Below are 14,054 nucleotides of genomic sequence, written 5' to 3'. Positions count from 1 at the left end.
TGGAGTGTATATTGGAGCCAATATTGCGCGTCCTAAAACTTGCAACCATCTCAGGAATTTCTAAATGTTTCTGCTTTCTGCTCAAACCCCCCATAACACGGATCTCACCTCCCGATGCACTAATAAGAAACAGCTGTCAGTGAAACTCCAGACCCTCTTACAACACCTCGGGTCCTGCGTCCTGTGTTGGAAGGCTCCAGCCCTATAACCTAATATTCAAGCCTAATTTCCCCAACTGCTTCCACGGAAACGCTAAAATAAACTAGTCCCATGCTTGTTCTTTGGCGGGGTAGTTAAGGCGTACATCGGTCACCTGAACAGAGAGCATAACTCCAAGGATTACCTTTTTACCTTGTCTTGCTCTCATATCCTGACGCCTCAAGTAGCCACGTTTTATGGGTTTGGCTGCGAGCTAGCAGATTGGAGTTGTGTTCTTGAGCGGCATGGCCGTTCAGAAAGGTGTACTTTCAGCAGCAAAGCCTTAGGAGGTAATCGTCTGTGCTAGGGGAAGTGGAGTATGCTGCAGAACACAGGATACTTTAGGAGCTGAGGAATAAGGCAATGTGTAGTGGATTTGTCTGACTAGTATTTTCAGCCTCATGTGCCATGATGGTCTTTTTGAGGCGGGGCTGCATATGTTAGCTCTAAGACTGGTGCTGGTCTTACAGAAGCCATACCTTTCTTTTACTAGGGTAAGTTGATTGAGAAGACATTCTCATTTACACTGTAGGGCCTAAGGAAGAGTTGCAATGGGAAGTGGTTGAATGAGCCAATGATGGCTCTCAACTTCTCTTTTCTCTATTTGATGCTGGTCTGGTTTCGCTACGTCAATGCCATACAGGTTTCTCTCTTGCTTCACTGGGTCACTCCTAATCCTATGGCCCTGAGGCAGTGGCATCATGACCTAGTCTCTGGAGCCTAGAGTCTCGGCTGGTCTCTGAAGCTAGTTTCTCCGAGACCAAAAGCACCCTGCAGCTGGCTTTCGACCGAGAATCGCACACCGAACGCCTGCTCCGACCCTCAGGGAGAGGACATCCCCCCCCCCCACCGACACACACATCCCTTACTACAACACACACCCCCACACACTGCCCATTGTGGATCAGTGTCACTGCTCATACCTCCCATTTCCTCTCCCCAGAAGATAAGGATCCTATGTTTCCTCTTTCTCTCAGCCTGCAACCCGATGTGTGTGTGTGTGTGTGTGCACACATCTGACTTTCGGACCATTGGCCCCAGGGCTGGCTCATGGCTGGGGTCGCCTAGAGAGGAACTGCTCATCTCCATCTGTGGGCGCGTGCCAATCGTGCCTGCATGATGCTGGTGGTGCCCGAAATATGACCCTGGATGCCAGGACCCATGCCAGGGGCACAGCCTGGCATCGGTGTGGTGCGGGTAAGAGGCGGGCATGGCGGTAGCCTGTCAGTGGTGGCTCTTTGCTCCCCAGTTAGTGAGCTGGGGGTACGAGCCAGATTACTCGGTGGGACGGCTCACTCACAGGTTCAGGGGGTTTAACCTCTAGTTGCTCCATCTGCTACTAGCGGAGAGGCACTGAGCAGCACAGATGAGCGGTGGTCTAGAGACCAGACAGGCACTGTCCATACTGGGAGTGGGTGTGTGTGTGTGTACAGTGGGGAAAAAAAGTATTTAGTCAGCCACCAATTGTGCAAGTTCTCCCACTTAAAAAGATGAGAGAGGCCTGTAATTTTCATCATAGGTACACGTCAACTATGACAGACAAATTGAGATTTTTTTTCTCCAGAAAATCACATTGTAGGATTTTTAATGAATTTATTTGCAAATTATGGTGGAAAATAAGTATTTGGTCATCTACAAACAAGCAAGATTTCTGGCTCTCACAGACCTGTAACTTCTTCTTTAAGAGGCTCCTCTGTCCTCCACTCGTTACCTGTATTAATGGCACCTGTTTGAACTTGTTATCAGTATAAAAGACACCTGTCCACAACCTCAAACAGTCACACTCCAAACTCCACTACGGCCAAGACCAAAGAGCTGTCAAAGGACACCAGAAACAAAATTGTAGACATGCACCAGGCTGGGAAGACTGAATCTGCAATAGGTAAGCAGCTTGGTTTGAAGAAATCAACTGTGGGAGCAATTATTAGGAAATGGAAGACATACAAGACCACTGATAATCTCCCTCGATCTGGGGCTCCACGCAAGATCTCACCCCGTGGGGTCAAAATGATCACAAGAACGGTGAGCAAAAATCCCAGAACCACACGGGGGGACCTAGTGAATGACCTGCAGAGAGCTGGGACCAAAGTAACAAAGCCTACCATCAGTAACACACTACGCCGCCAGGGACTCAAATCCTGCAGTGCCAGACGTGTCCCCCTGCTTAAGCCAGTACATGTCCAGGCCCATCTGAAGTTTGCTAGAGTGCATTTGGATGATCCAGAAGAGGATTGGGAGAATGTCATATGGTCAGATGAAACCAAAATAGAACTTTTTGGTAAAAACTCAACTCGTCGTGTTTGGAGGACAAAGAATGCTAAGTTGCATCCAAAGAACACCATACCTACTGTGAAGCATGGGGGTGGAAACATCATGCTTTGGGGCTGTTTTTCTGCAAAGGGACCAGGACGACTGATCCGTGTAAAGGAAAGAATGAATGGGGCCATGTATCGTGAGATTTTGAGTGAAAACCTCCTTCCATCAGCAAGGGAATTGAAGATGAAACGTAGCTGGGTCTTTCAGCATGACAATGATCCCAAACACACCGCCCGGGCAACGAAGGAGTGGCTTCGTAAGAATCATTTCAAGGTCCTGGAGTGGCCTAGCCAGTCTCCAGATCTCAACCCCATAGAAAATCTTTGGAGGGAGTTGAAAGTCCGTGTTGCCCAGCGACAGCCCCAAAACATCACTGCTCTAGAGGAGATCTGCATGGAGGAATGGGCCAAAATACCAGCAACAGTGTGTGAAAACCTTGTGAAGACTTACAGAAAACGTTTGACCTGTGTCATTGCCAACAAAGGGTATATAACAAAGTATTGAGAAACTTTTGTTATTGACCAAATACTTATTTTCCACCATAATTTGCAAATAAATTCATTAAAAATCCTACAATGTGATTTTCTGGAGAAAAAAAATCAAATTTTGTCTGTCATAGTTGACGTGTACCTATGATGAAAATTACAGGCCTCTCTCATCTTTTTAAGTGGGAGAACTTGCACAATTGGTGGCTGACTAAATACTTTTTTTCCCCACTGTAAATGACGTACAGTCTGACACAATGGTGTGATTATCAAAATTATCAGCTGGGCCCAGTTTTTCAAAAGTGATCTGGATTTAGACTATCAGATAGGAATAAATGCATATAAATAGAATGAATAGAATGGAAGTCCCCATTCAAGTCAATGATTTGTCTGGTCTATTTATCTATTAGATTTCTAGGCATTTAATCCTAGCCGATAGGTGAAATCCAGATATATATGCACTACTGGTCAAAAGTTTTAGAACACCTACTCAATTACAGGCCTCTCTCATCTTTTTAAGTGGGAGAACTTGCACAATTGGTGGCTGACTAAATACTTTTTTACCCCACTGTATGTGTCATTGTATATACAGTACATTAGTGTGTTTTTGTTGAATGTGTTCGCCAGTGTGTATGTGTGTGTTTCGTGGATGGCATCCACATCAAAGACCATATCACATTTTACGGCTAATTGAGCCGAGTTTATCCGCTTTTGGATAAGAGAGAACACCAGCTAATGTAATAGCCATTGGCGTACAATAGACCCAACTGAAGAGAAGCTGTTTTGAAATTCAGACTGCCTTTCCCCAGGTCACCAGTCCATTGTTTGGTGTTTTACATTGCTCTGAAGGTTTTATGACCCCCTCTCTCTGTCTCTACCGCTGCTTTTATGGTTCATGAATATGCGTGAGGAGGAGAGATGTGGAGGTGTACCAGAGGGGGACAGGGGGCAGGGGCAGTCCCTGAGATACATTTCAAATAGGGTCGCCTGGGGTAACTTGGGAGAGAGGGGGGACCCAAAAAGAGCCTGAAGGTCATGTGGAGGTCAGCTGTGGTTTCCAGGGGAACAAGTGGGGGCAGGATGGCAGCTGCCGTTGGAATTCTGGGAATTAACAGGTGAGGGGAGGATCTGACGACACTGTCCTCCCTCCTCTGTCTGGTGTGTGTGTGTTTCATTGTGTGTGTGTCTCTGTTTTTATGTGTGTGTGTGTGTGTGTGTGTGTGTGTGTCAGGAGCAGGGCAAACTTTATCACTCGTCCTAATCCAGGACGGCAGTGTCTGAGAAGCAGTTGAAGCACACACGCACACACACCCCCAGCCATCCTCCAGAAAAATAGATTTGGAGGTTTTAGGGGATTAGGAACGGGGAGGAAGGGGGGGACTTGGCAGATAAGGGTGTCTGAGTTGCCCCCCTCCCTTTTGAAATGTCCAAGCTGCTACAGGGCACACTCTCCTCAGGCAGCTCCAGGCTGTTTGCCCTCTTTGTTATTAACCCTGGTCAGGGCCAATATGGGCTACGTTTCTCAATAACTGCTTCACACTCCAGACTGAGCTTTTTCCAACCTCACTTCTAGCTAGGAGCAGAAATACAGAAGTATAGGCCCGGGCCCATAGTCGCCAGCAGAGATTAGGGACATATTTTCTTGCTGGAGTGCCATCAGTGGTTCCAAGGCAATTTGCCACTGTCTTTTATTCGGGCTGTCTCTGAGGTCATCTCTCTGAGTTGGTCAGTCTCAGAGTTGGTTTGTCTCAGAGTTGGACTGTCTCTGAGCCCTCCTGTTTGTCCAGGCTTCACTAATGAGATCAGTGGGCCGGCCGCCAGGCTTGTGGAGGCTGAGGACAGGGCAGAAGACAGGGCCAGGGGGGCTAAACACAAAAGGAGGGGTCAGATGGCCCGAGGTGAGGCTGGGACCCTCTGGCTGGCCCCTCTGGTCCCCCTTCCCTCTGGTGGTCATCGAGCCGGGGCCACCGGCAAAATCTGACCTCCTCATAGGATCATGAATTAATTAGACCAGACTGGGGCTAATGAGACCAAGGCCTGTGCTGGTAGCCTGGGGCCAGTGGTGTGTGTGTTGTGTAGAGAGAGGGACGATGGGGGTCAAGAGGAGATGACAACAGGTGGAGTGAGGAAGAGCTTTATAAAAGTACCCCCTAACCCCCACTGCGTACGCACACATACACATACACACACACACAAACTCTCCATCCACCCCTGCCCCATGCTAATGAGCGGTGGGGCATCTGCAGGGCCATTGTGTGCCCTCGGTTACGGCAGAAGCATGCAGACCGGCGCAGAGAACAATAAAAGCCCGCTCCAACCGTTGTGACTAATCACGCTCCATTATCTCTCATGGTTACAGATCACTAGCTCCGCCAGCTATACCGCCACACTGTCAAATACACCAGACCCTCCCACTGACCTCAACCGTCTGTCAGATTCTGTTAGTTCCCAAACTGTTATGCAATAGTAGGAGTGCTAATTGGAGTCCTGTAACCTTGTTGTACTATGATCGCAGAATTCCTCAGATTTGTTCGGTTATATTTCAAAAGCATGTTGTTCGGGAATAAGATGCGGTTAAAAAATAAATCAACTCCCATTCTTGTCCACAAGGCGACTCCTGTGGGGTCAGGCTCTGGGAATATGTTGCTGTTTTTAGGTTCCTTTATTATTCTGTTTATTTTGTTGCGTCGTCCTCTTCCCCAAGAGCCTTCTGCCTGCCAGACTAGAGGCTGTTTCAATGTAACGTTTTCGCTTAATTGACTCTGGGAACATTTTATTTACAGACGTATTAAACTCTGGTCGTTCAATATGGCCTCTGCAGAATGAGAGAACAATACCACATTTCAAGGGGATTTATTTGCTTTTAACCCTCCGCAAATGGTAAATGACCAATCAAATGACCGTTTAAACTCTCTAAGCTGAAATTCACCTTAAGATGACCACCGCGTCAGAGTTGGAAAGGTCAGAGAAGAGCTTAAGTCATTCGACTGGATCTAAATGGATTTAGTCTCAGATCCATTTGCTTTGGAGTTTGTTGACGTAGGGGAAATGGGTGCAGTTGAACTCCCCACTCTCCTTTCTCTGCCACGCTTGAGGGAGTTGTTTGGGAGTCTTCATGAGCAGGGCACAGTAATGGGCATTGGGTAAACGCCACTCAGCATATTTGACCGAGCAATGGGCACTGCGGTTCGCAGAGGGTCAGTAAAATCTGCACCTTCACCATCTGTTCCTGGACCAATTGTTCATCGGGAGCCGCCACGCTGCCCAAACACTGCCCATACGTCATGAATGGACAGAGACAGTTGGACACTTGTCCGCTGACACACACAGTCTTAACCATCTCCGAGATGAGACAGAAGTGTCAGAGATGACTAGCCTCCCAGTCTGTCTCAGCTGCAACCGACAACAACCACACGATGCACAAAGTCAGGAAAGCTGACATTGTCAAACTGACTGACTGCCGTGTGGGCAGTGAGGACACATGCAATTGTACCCTGTCAAACTCACTGGCCCCAGACAGAATGAGACATACAGAAGTGACAGAGGCGTGCATGTGTGTGTTTTCTCTGTGGAGATTGCTGACTCCTAGCATAACACACACAAACTGCCTCCTATTCAATCTGCCTCCTATCCATCTCCATCCAATATACAAAGGTGATAACATGACATGTCCCTCGATTACAGCAATGGCACAAAAGTGAAATGACCCAACAGTGTAATTGGTTGGTGCATGCCGCTAGATGATCGAACGATGCGGTGTCTGGCATTGTCTCCGGCCTGGCCGTGTATGCATAAGCATCTATTCTAAATCTCCCAACCACTAAATCTCCCAATGTGGTGGTTGGTCTGTCTTGGGGAAGGAAATGTCTAAATTTACCAACAATGGAGAGAAATCAGGGCTCGACATTAACGTTTGTCCTCTTGTCCGGGACAAGTAAAAAAAAAATAGTCAGACAAGAAGAATATAGATTTAAGCTGTCCGAATGGACAATTTTTTTAAAAATCACACAAATCACAATATCAAACAATTAGGGCCTACTCCGATCAGAATTGGATGTTGGTGTTTCCTCCGACCACGTTGGTGCGGCTGGCTTCCAGGTTAAGCGAGCAGTGTGTCAAGAAGCAGCGCGGCATGGCAGATCATGTTTTGGAGGAAGCATGACTCTCTCCAGAGTCTGTTGGGGAGTTGCAGCGTTGAGACAAGATCGTAACTACCAATTGGATATCATGAAATTGGGGAGAAAAAGGGGTAAATAAAAAACGTATATATTTTCCATGTACATCAATAAAAAAAACGATGTGTCAAAGTGTAGGTGATATGCATATTGGCTACAGCCTCATGTCCAAACCGATGATGACATGAGGGAGGCGCCAGAAAATGTAGCCAAACTTAAATTAGACTTTTAATTTCATAAATATAGGCTAAACGCCAGTCATGTTTGACAAATGAAGGATAATTAATGTCTAAAGACTTAGCCTACTAGAACACGGTTTGTTCCAATCAAATGGTCACAAGACCGGAGAGTGAAGGACTGCACATCACCCACCTTGAATCTGAGCGGAGGCAGTCAGTATTTTAAAACTATTTAACCATAAACGTAAATATTTCAAACCTCGACGTTTTATGTAATTTTATGAAGCATGTCTTACCTTTGTGGTGGCCTAACAACGATGCTGCGATGATGTGTTGATAAGAAATCCGCTGACACTGTACTTTGATTATAAAGGTTTATTATATCAAAGATTTCAGCATCAATTTACAGACTTCTGCAGAATCTGGAGAGCAACAAACCCAATCTCAAATATGATCACTCTCCCCTTCCTTTGTTCAAACATGGTATATATATATCCTATGCCCTATGTAACATAAGATGGCGTGTTTTGAATAGACCAATCCCTGGCCTCCACATATCCAAATGTCCTCTGTCTTAGGGGGCCCCTATAGTAACACTTTCCAGATGTTTCAGCAAAGTAGAGTTCATTTAACCAACAATATGAAAACCTCAGATACTACACCTTGTTTCAAAGTAGCCTAGCCTAGCCAAAATATGACCATATAAACACTTAATAGGCCATTGAAACCAGCATTATTCTCATGTTCTATTGATTTTCAAATCAACGTTATTTTATTGTCCTGCAGCCAAAGGCATAATCATAGTGATTTGAGCTTTTGGACAAGTAAAAAATCAGTCCTACTTGTCCAAAGAACAAGTGGCTAAAAAAGTTAATGTCAAGACCTGGAAATAAGCACAGATAAACAGATTGAAAATGGGCCTGGTTTTTATCACCGATGTGTGCACCCAATATCCAGATACTGCATTTCAGTCATGTCTCTCTGCTGTTGTGTGTGCATGAGTCATTTCGACTATGTTCAGAACTCGTTTTTTTTAAACCCCGCATTGGCTCCTGAGGGAAGGTGGATATAGAGGCGTATGGGATTTGGCAAGCTGTCCCACATTGTAAGGTGGGCACCAAGAAAGCTTCCGAGCCCACACACATTCTGTGAGAGAATTTGCACGACGCAGTTGGTCTTTTTGCACACTTTCCATCTCGAGATAACCAATTTAATTTAATTGAGTTTACAGTATAGGCGCAACATTCTCTAGCTTAGAATATTTCTCTTCAGGATACGGTACAACCAAAATACTAGATCTACCATTTTGGTTTTGGGCAATGCTACTGCAAAATTCTATCTTTGTTCAATGAAGCTTTTTATGTTTTGTTTATGTCCATTTTATGGTAATGTTATTGTCATACAGCTTTTAGAGAAAGGCTGAGACGCTTTTATGTTCGACAACTCATCAACTCCTTGTTTGTGTCGAACGACAGTGCCTCCGGGCTGCATTCTCAAACTAAACATCACACCGGCTGAACCCTCGCCCCCTATACTTATTTTACACCATATCTATCCCCAGGCTGTGATGGTTGGTTGGTTGGTAGTTTTTTTTAGAAAGCCATAAAACACTCTTAAAGAGATCAGTTGGGATTCTAACTCTTAAGCACCTTTTGAAACCTAATTTTCTATTATTCATCAGACTTTGCTTAGTATTCAGAGATCTTCATTATCATACTGAACTACAGTACCCTAAAGAGAGGGGTTGGGAACAGAATGACACATTCTTCCATTCTCATGTCATTATGATAGTGGGGGGACTACTGTTGTGGTAGAACGGTTTCTCCAGATGGCTGGAGTACAGTAGACATAATAGAGAGGGTCAGTGGGGGGAATTTGGCAGAATCTGGACAATGGGGTTCCTTGTGGCCCATGCTCCCCTTCCATAGGACAAGCAGACCATTACTCGATTATAGTAATCCTCTTCCAGGGCAGACAGTTTCTATTAGCTGGCCACACGCATGGGATTAGACCACATCAGTAATGGATTTATTGTTGGGGGAATCTGCATACAAAAGGACTACGCTTGGGGGCTAAAAGGGGCAGGACCCGCCACCCCCCCCCCCGTCAGCCCTGCCATCAATACTGCCCAGTCCCCTCGTCCTCCTCCTCCCTCCTCCCTCTCAACATGCTTCCTCTCTTTGTTTTCGCCATTCAGTTGTTTTGGGTCTGACCTTTTGTCCAGTGGCGAAGGGGTGTATACCCCGCTCGCCCGCAAACACCAAGTAGTATTTTAATACGGCCCCTCTTGACCTGAAATACTGTATGGCTGTGTTTCAATCAAACTGGCCCAGTAGGTCCGAGACATGGGGATGACTATTGGGGGGCGGAGATGCACGCAAGAGAGGGTGGAGGCCAAGCCAACCCCCATATCAACTACCCTCCCCTCCCTCCCTCCAACTCACTGTTACCAAGGAGTCTACTGGCCTTCCCCACACACATAAACTGTACGCTACACATATACACACCTATACATGTACAAATATGCACACACACGGCAAGGTTTCTCTCTCTCTCTCTCTCACACATACTCCTCCACGCCACCCCCCCCCCACACACACACACTTCACAGACATGACGTAGGCACTAAATAACAAGTAATGTTTGTAAATAACAGGCCTTGTGCTGTGATGCCAGTAAATAACCTTTCATCCATGTTCTTGATGCAACATACTTCTGTCTGTCTGTCTGTCTGTCTGTCTGTCTGTCTGTCTGTCTGTCTGTCTGTCTGTCTGTCTGTCTGTCTGTCTGTCTGTCTGTCTGTCTGTCTGTCTGTCTGTCTGTCTGTCTGTCTGTCTGTCTGTCTGTCTGTCTGTCTGTCTGTCTGTCTGTCTGTCTGTCTGTCTGTCTGTGTGTCTGTGTGTCTGTGTGTCTGTGTGTCTGTGTGTCTGTGTGTCTGTGTGTCTGTGTGTCTGAAGTGTCCTCCAAAGCTAAAATGACAGCATTTTGGCAGAAAAGTATTGTACTTGTCAAAGTCACTTAGCGTGAGACTAATTTATTCAACTGTAGAGGCTGGGCACTATTGGGGTATACAGAAGATAGCTCTATTTTGTAAAATACCAAATCTTTCATCATCAGGGCCCAGTTAAAAATATATATATACACTATCGGTCAAAAGTTTTAGAACACTTACTCATTCAAGGGTTTTTCTTTATTTTTACTATTTTCTACAATAGTGAAGACATCAAAACTATGAAATAACACATATGGAATCATGTAGTAACCAAAAAGTGTTAAACAAATCAAAATGTATTTTATATTTGAGATTATTCAAATAGCCACCATTTACCTTGATGACAGCTTTGCACACTAATGGCATTCTCTCAACCAGCTTCACCTGGAATGCTTTTCCAACAGTCTTGAAGGAGTTCACACATATGCTGAGCACTTTTTGGCTGCTTTTCCTTCACTCTGCGGTCCGACTCATCCCAAACCATCTCAATTTACCATCACTCTCCTTCTTGGTAAAATAGCCCTTAAACAGCCTGGAGGTGTGTTGGGTCATTGTCCTGTTGAAAAACAAATGATAGTCCCACTAAGCCCAAACCAGATGGGATGGCGTATCGCTGCAGAATGCTGTGGTAGCCATGCTGGTTAAGTGTGCCTTGAATTCTAAATAAATCACAGACAGTGTCAACAACAAAGCACCCCCACACCATAACACCTCCTCAATCATGCTTCACGGTGAGAAATACACATGCGGAGATCATTCGTTCACCCACAACGCGTCTCACAAAGACACGGCGGTTGGAACTAAAAATCTCAAATTTGGACTCCAGAACAAAGGACACATTTCCACCGGTCTAATGTCCATTGCTCGTGTTTCTAGGCCCAAGCAAGTCTCTTCTTATTATTGGTGTCCTTTAGTAGTGGTTTCCTTGCAGCAATTTGACCATGAAGGCCTGATTCACACAGTCTCCTCTGAACAGTTGATGTTAAGATGTGTGTTTTACTTGAACTCTGTGAAGCATTTATTTGGGCTGCGATTTCTGAGTCTGGTAACTCTAATGAACTTATCCTCTGCAGCAGAGGGCACTCTGGGTCTTCCATTCCTGTGGCGGTCCTCATGAGAGCCAGTTTCATGATAGCGCTTGATGGTTTTTGCGATTGCACTGGAAGAAACTTTCAAATTTCTTGAAATGTCCGTATTGACTGACCTTCCTGTCGTTTCTCTTTGCTTATTTGAGCTGTTCTTGCCATAATATGGACTTGGTCTTTTACCAAATAGGGCTATCTTCTGTATACCCCCCTACCTTGTCACAACACAACTGATTGGCTCAAACGCATTAAGAAGAAAATAAATTCCACAAATTAACTTTTAACAAGGCACACCTGTTAATTGAAAAGCATTCCAGGTGACTACCTCATGAAGCTGGTTGAGAGAATGCCAAGAGTGTGCAAAGCTGTCATCAAGGCAAAGGGTGGCTATTTGAAGAATCTCAAATATAAAATATGATTCCATATGTGTTATTTCATAGTTTTGATGTCTTCACTATTATTCTACAATGTAGAAAATAGTAAAAAATTAAGAAAAACCCTTGAATGAGTAGGTGTTCTAAAACTTTTGACCAGTAGTGCATATATATCTGGATTTCGCCTATCGGCTAGGATTAAATGCCTAGAAATCTAATTAATAGACCAGACAAATCATTGACTTGAATGGGGACTTCCATTCTATTCATTCTATTTCTATGCATTTAATCCTATCTGAGTCTAAATCCAGATCACTTTTGAAAAACTGGGCCCAGCTGATAATTTTGATAATCACACCATTGTGAGACTGTCATTTACAGTGGGGAAAAAAAGTATTTAGTCAGCCACCAATTGTGCAAGTTCTCCCACTTAAAAAGATGAGAGAGGCCTGTAATTTTCATCATAGGTATACGTCAACTATGACAGACAAAATTTGATTTTTTTTCTCCAGAAAATCACATTGTAGGATTTTTAATGAATTTATTTGCAAATTATGGTGGAAAATAAGTATTTGGTCAATAACAAAAGTTTCTCAATACTTTGTTATATACCCTTTGTTGGCAATGACACAGGTCAAACGTTTTCTGTAAGTCTTCACAAGGTTTTCACACACTGTTGCTGGTATTTTGGCCCATTCCTCCATGCAGATCTCCTCTAGAGCAGTGATGTTTTGGGGCTGTCGCTGGGCGACACAGAGTTTCAACTCCCTCCAAAGATTTTCTATGGGGTTGAGATCTGGAGACTGGCTAGGCCACTCCAGGACCTTGAAATGCTTCTTACAAAGCCACTCCTTTGTTGCCCGGGCGGTGTGTTTGGGATCATTGTCATGCTGAAAGACCCAGCCACGTTTCATCTTCAATGCCCTTGCTGATGGAAGGAGGTTTTCACTCAAAATCTCACGATACATGGCCCCATTCATTCTTTCCTTTACACGGATCAGTCGTCCTGGTCCCTTTGCAGAAAAACAGCCCCAAAGCATGATGTTTCCACCCCCATGCTTCACAGTAGGTATGGTGTTCTTTGGATGCAACTCAGCATTCTTTGTCCTCCAAACACGACGAGTTGAGTTTTTACCAAAAAGTTCTATTTTGGTTTCATCTGACCATATGACCTTCTCCCAATCCTCTTCTGGATCATCCAAATGCACTCTAGCAAACTTCAGACGGGCCTGGACATGTACTGGCTTAAGCAGGGGGACACGTCTGGCACTGCAGGATTTGAGTCCCTGGCGGCGTAGTGTGTTACTGATGGTAGGCTTTGTTACTTTGGTCCCAGCTCTCTGCAGGTCATTCACTAGGTCCCCCCGTGTGGTTCTGGGATTTTTGCTCACCGTTCTTGTGATCATTTTGACCCCACGGGGTGAGATCTTGCGTGGAGCCCCAGATCGAGGGAGATTATCAGTGGTCTTGTATGTCTTCCATTTCCGAATAATTGCTCCCACAGTTGATTTCTTCAAACCAAGCTGCTATTGCAGATTCAGTCTTCCCAGCCTGGTGCAGGTCTACAATTTTGTTTCTGGTGTCCTTTGACAGCTCTTTGGTCTTGGCCATAGTGGAGTTTGGAGTGTGACTGTTTGAGGTTATGGACAGGTGTCTTTTATACTGATAACAAGTTCAAACAGGTGCCATTAATACAGGTAACGAGTGGAGGACAGAGGAGCCTCTTAAAGAAGAAGTTACAGGTCTGTGAGAGCCAGAAATCTTGCTTGTTTGTAAGTGACCAAATACTTATTTTCCACCATAATTTGCAAATAAATTCATTAAAAATCCTACAATGTGATTTTCTGGATTTCTTTTCCTCATTTTGTCTGTCATAGTTGACGTGTACCTATGATGAAAATTACAGGCCTCTCTCATCTTTTTAAGTGGGAGAACTTGCACAATTAGTGGCTGACTAAATAATTTTTTTCCCCACTGTACATTAAAACGATTGAATGAGAAAATAATTAATAATTGTTACGGGTTCATAAATAATGTTCTATCACTCTTTGAGTCACAACTCTCAAGGTTTCACAATTTTATTCATTTCCTCTCTTTGTTGGCCTTGATCTAACATAGTCACCCATAGGGAGCTGTTATGAAACAGTATTTTTATTGTTATTTTATTTTATTTTATTAGGATTTATTTTACTCCTCATTTGGACTAATCTTCCAAGAGTCCTTAAACATTAAAGTACAATGTATAATACG

General features: G+C 44.5%; 1 pseudogene across 1 annotated transcript in view; it reads left to right on the top strand.

Moving 5' to 3' along the window:
• Positions 1–14,054, top strand: part of LOC311142632 (roundabout homolog 3-like) — a 280,782-nt pseudogene that overhangs the window by 174,610 nt on the left and 92,118 nt on the right. The gene's annotated exons all lie outside the window — the stretch shown is intronic.

The sequence above is a fragment of the Coregonus lavaretus genome (genome assembly GCF_964263955.1).
Source record: "Coregonus lavaretus genome assembly, chromosome: 15".
NCBI classification, from domain to species: domain Eukaryota; kingdom Metazoa; phylum Chordata; class Actinopteri; order Salmoniformes; family Salmonidae; genus Coregonus; species Coregonus lavaretus.
Note: the sequence above shows the minus strand (reverse complement) of the source record. Positions and strands in the feature narration are given on the sequence as shown.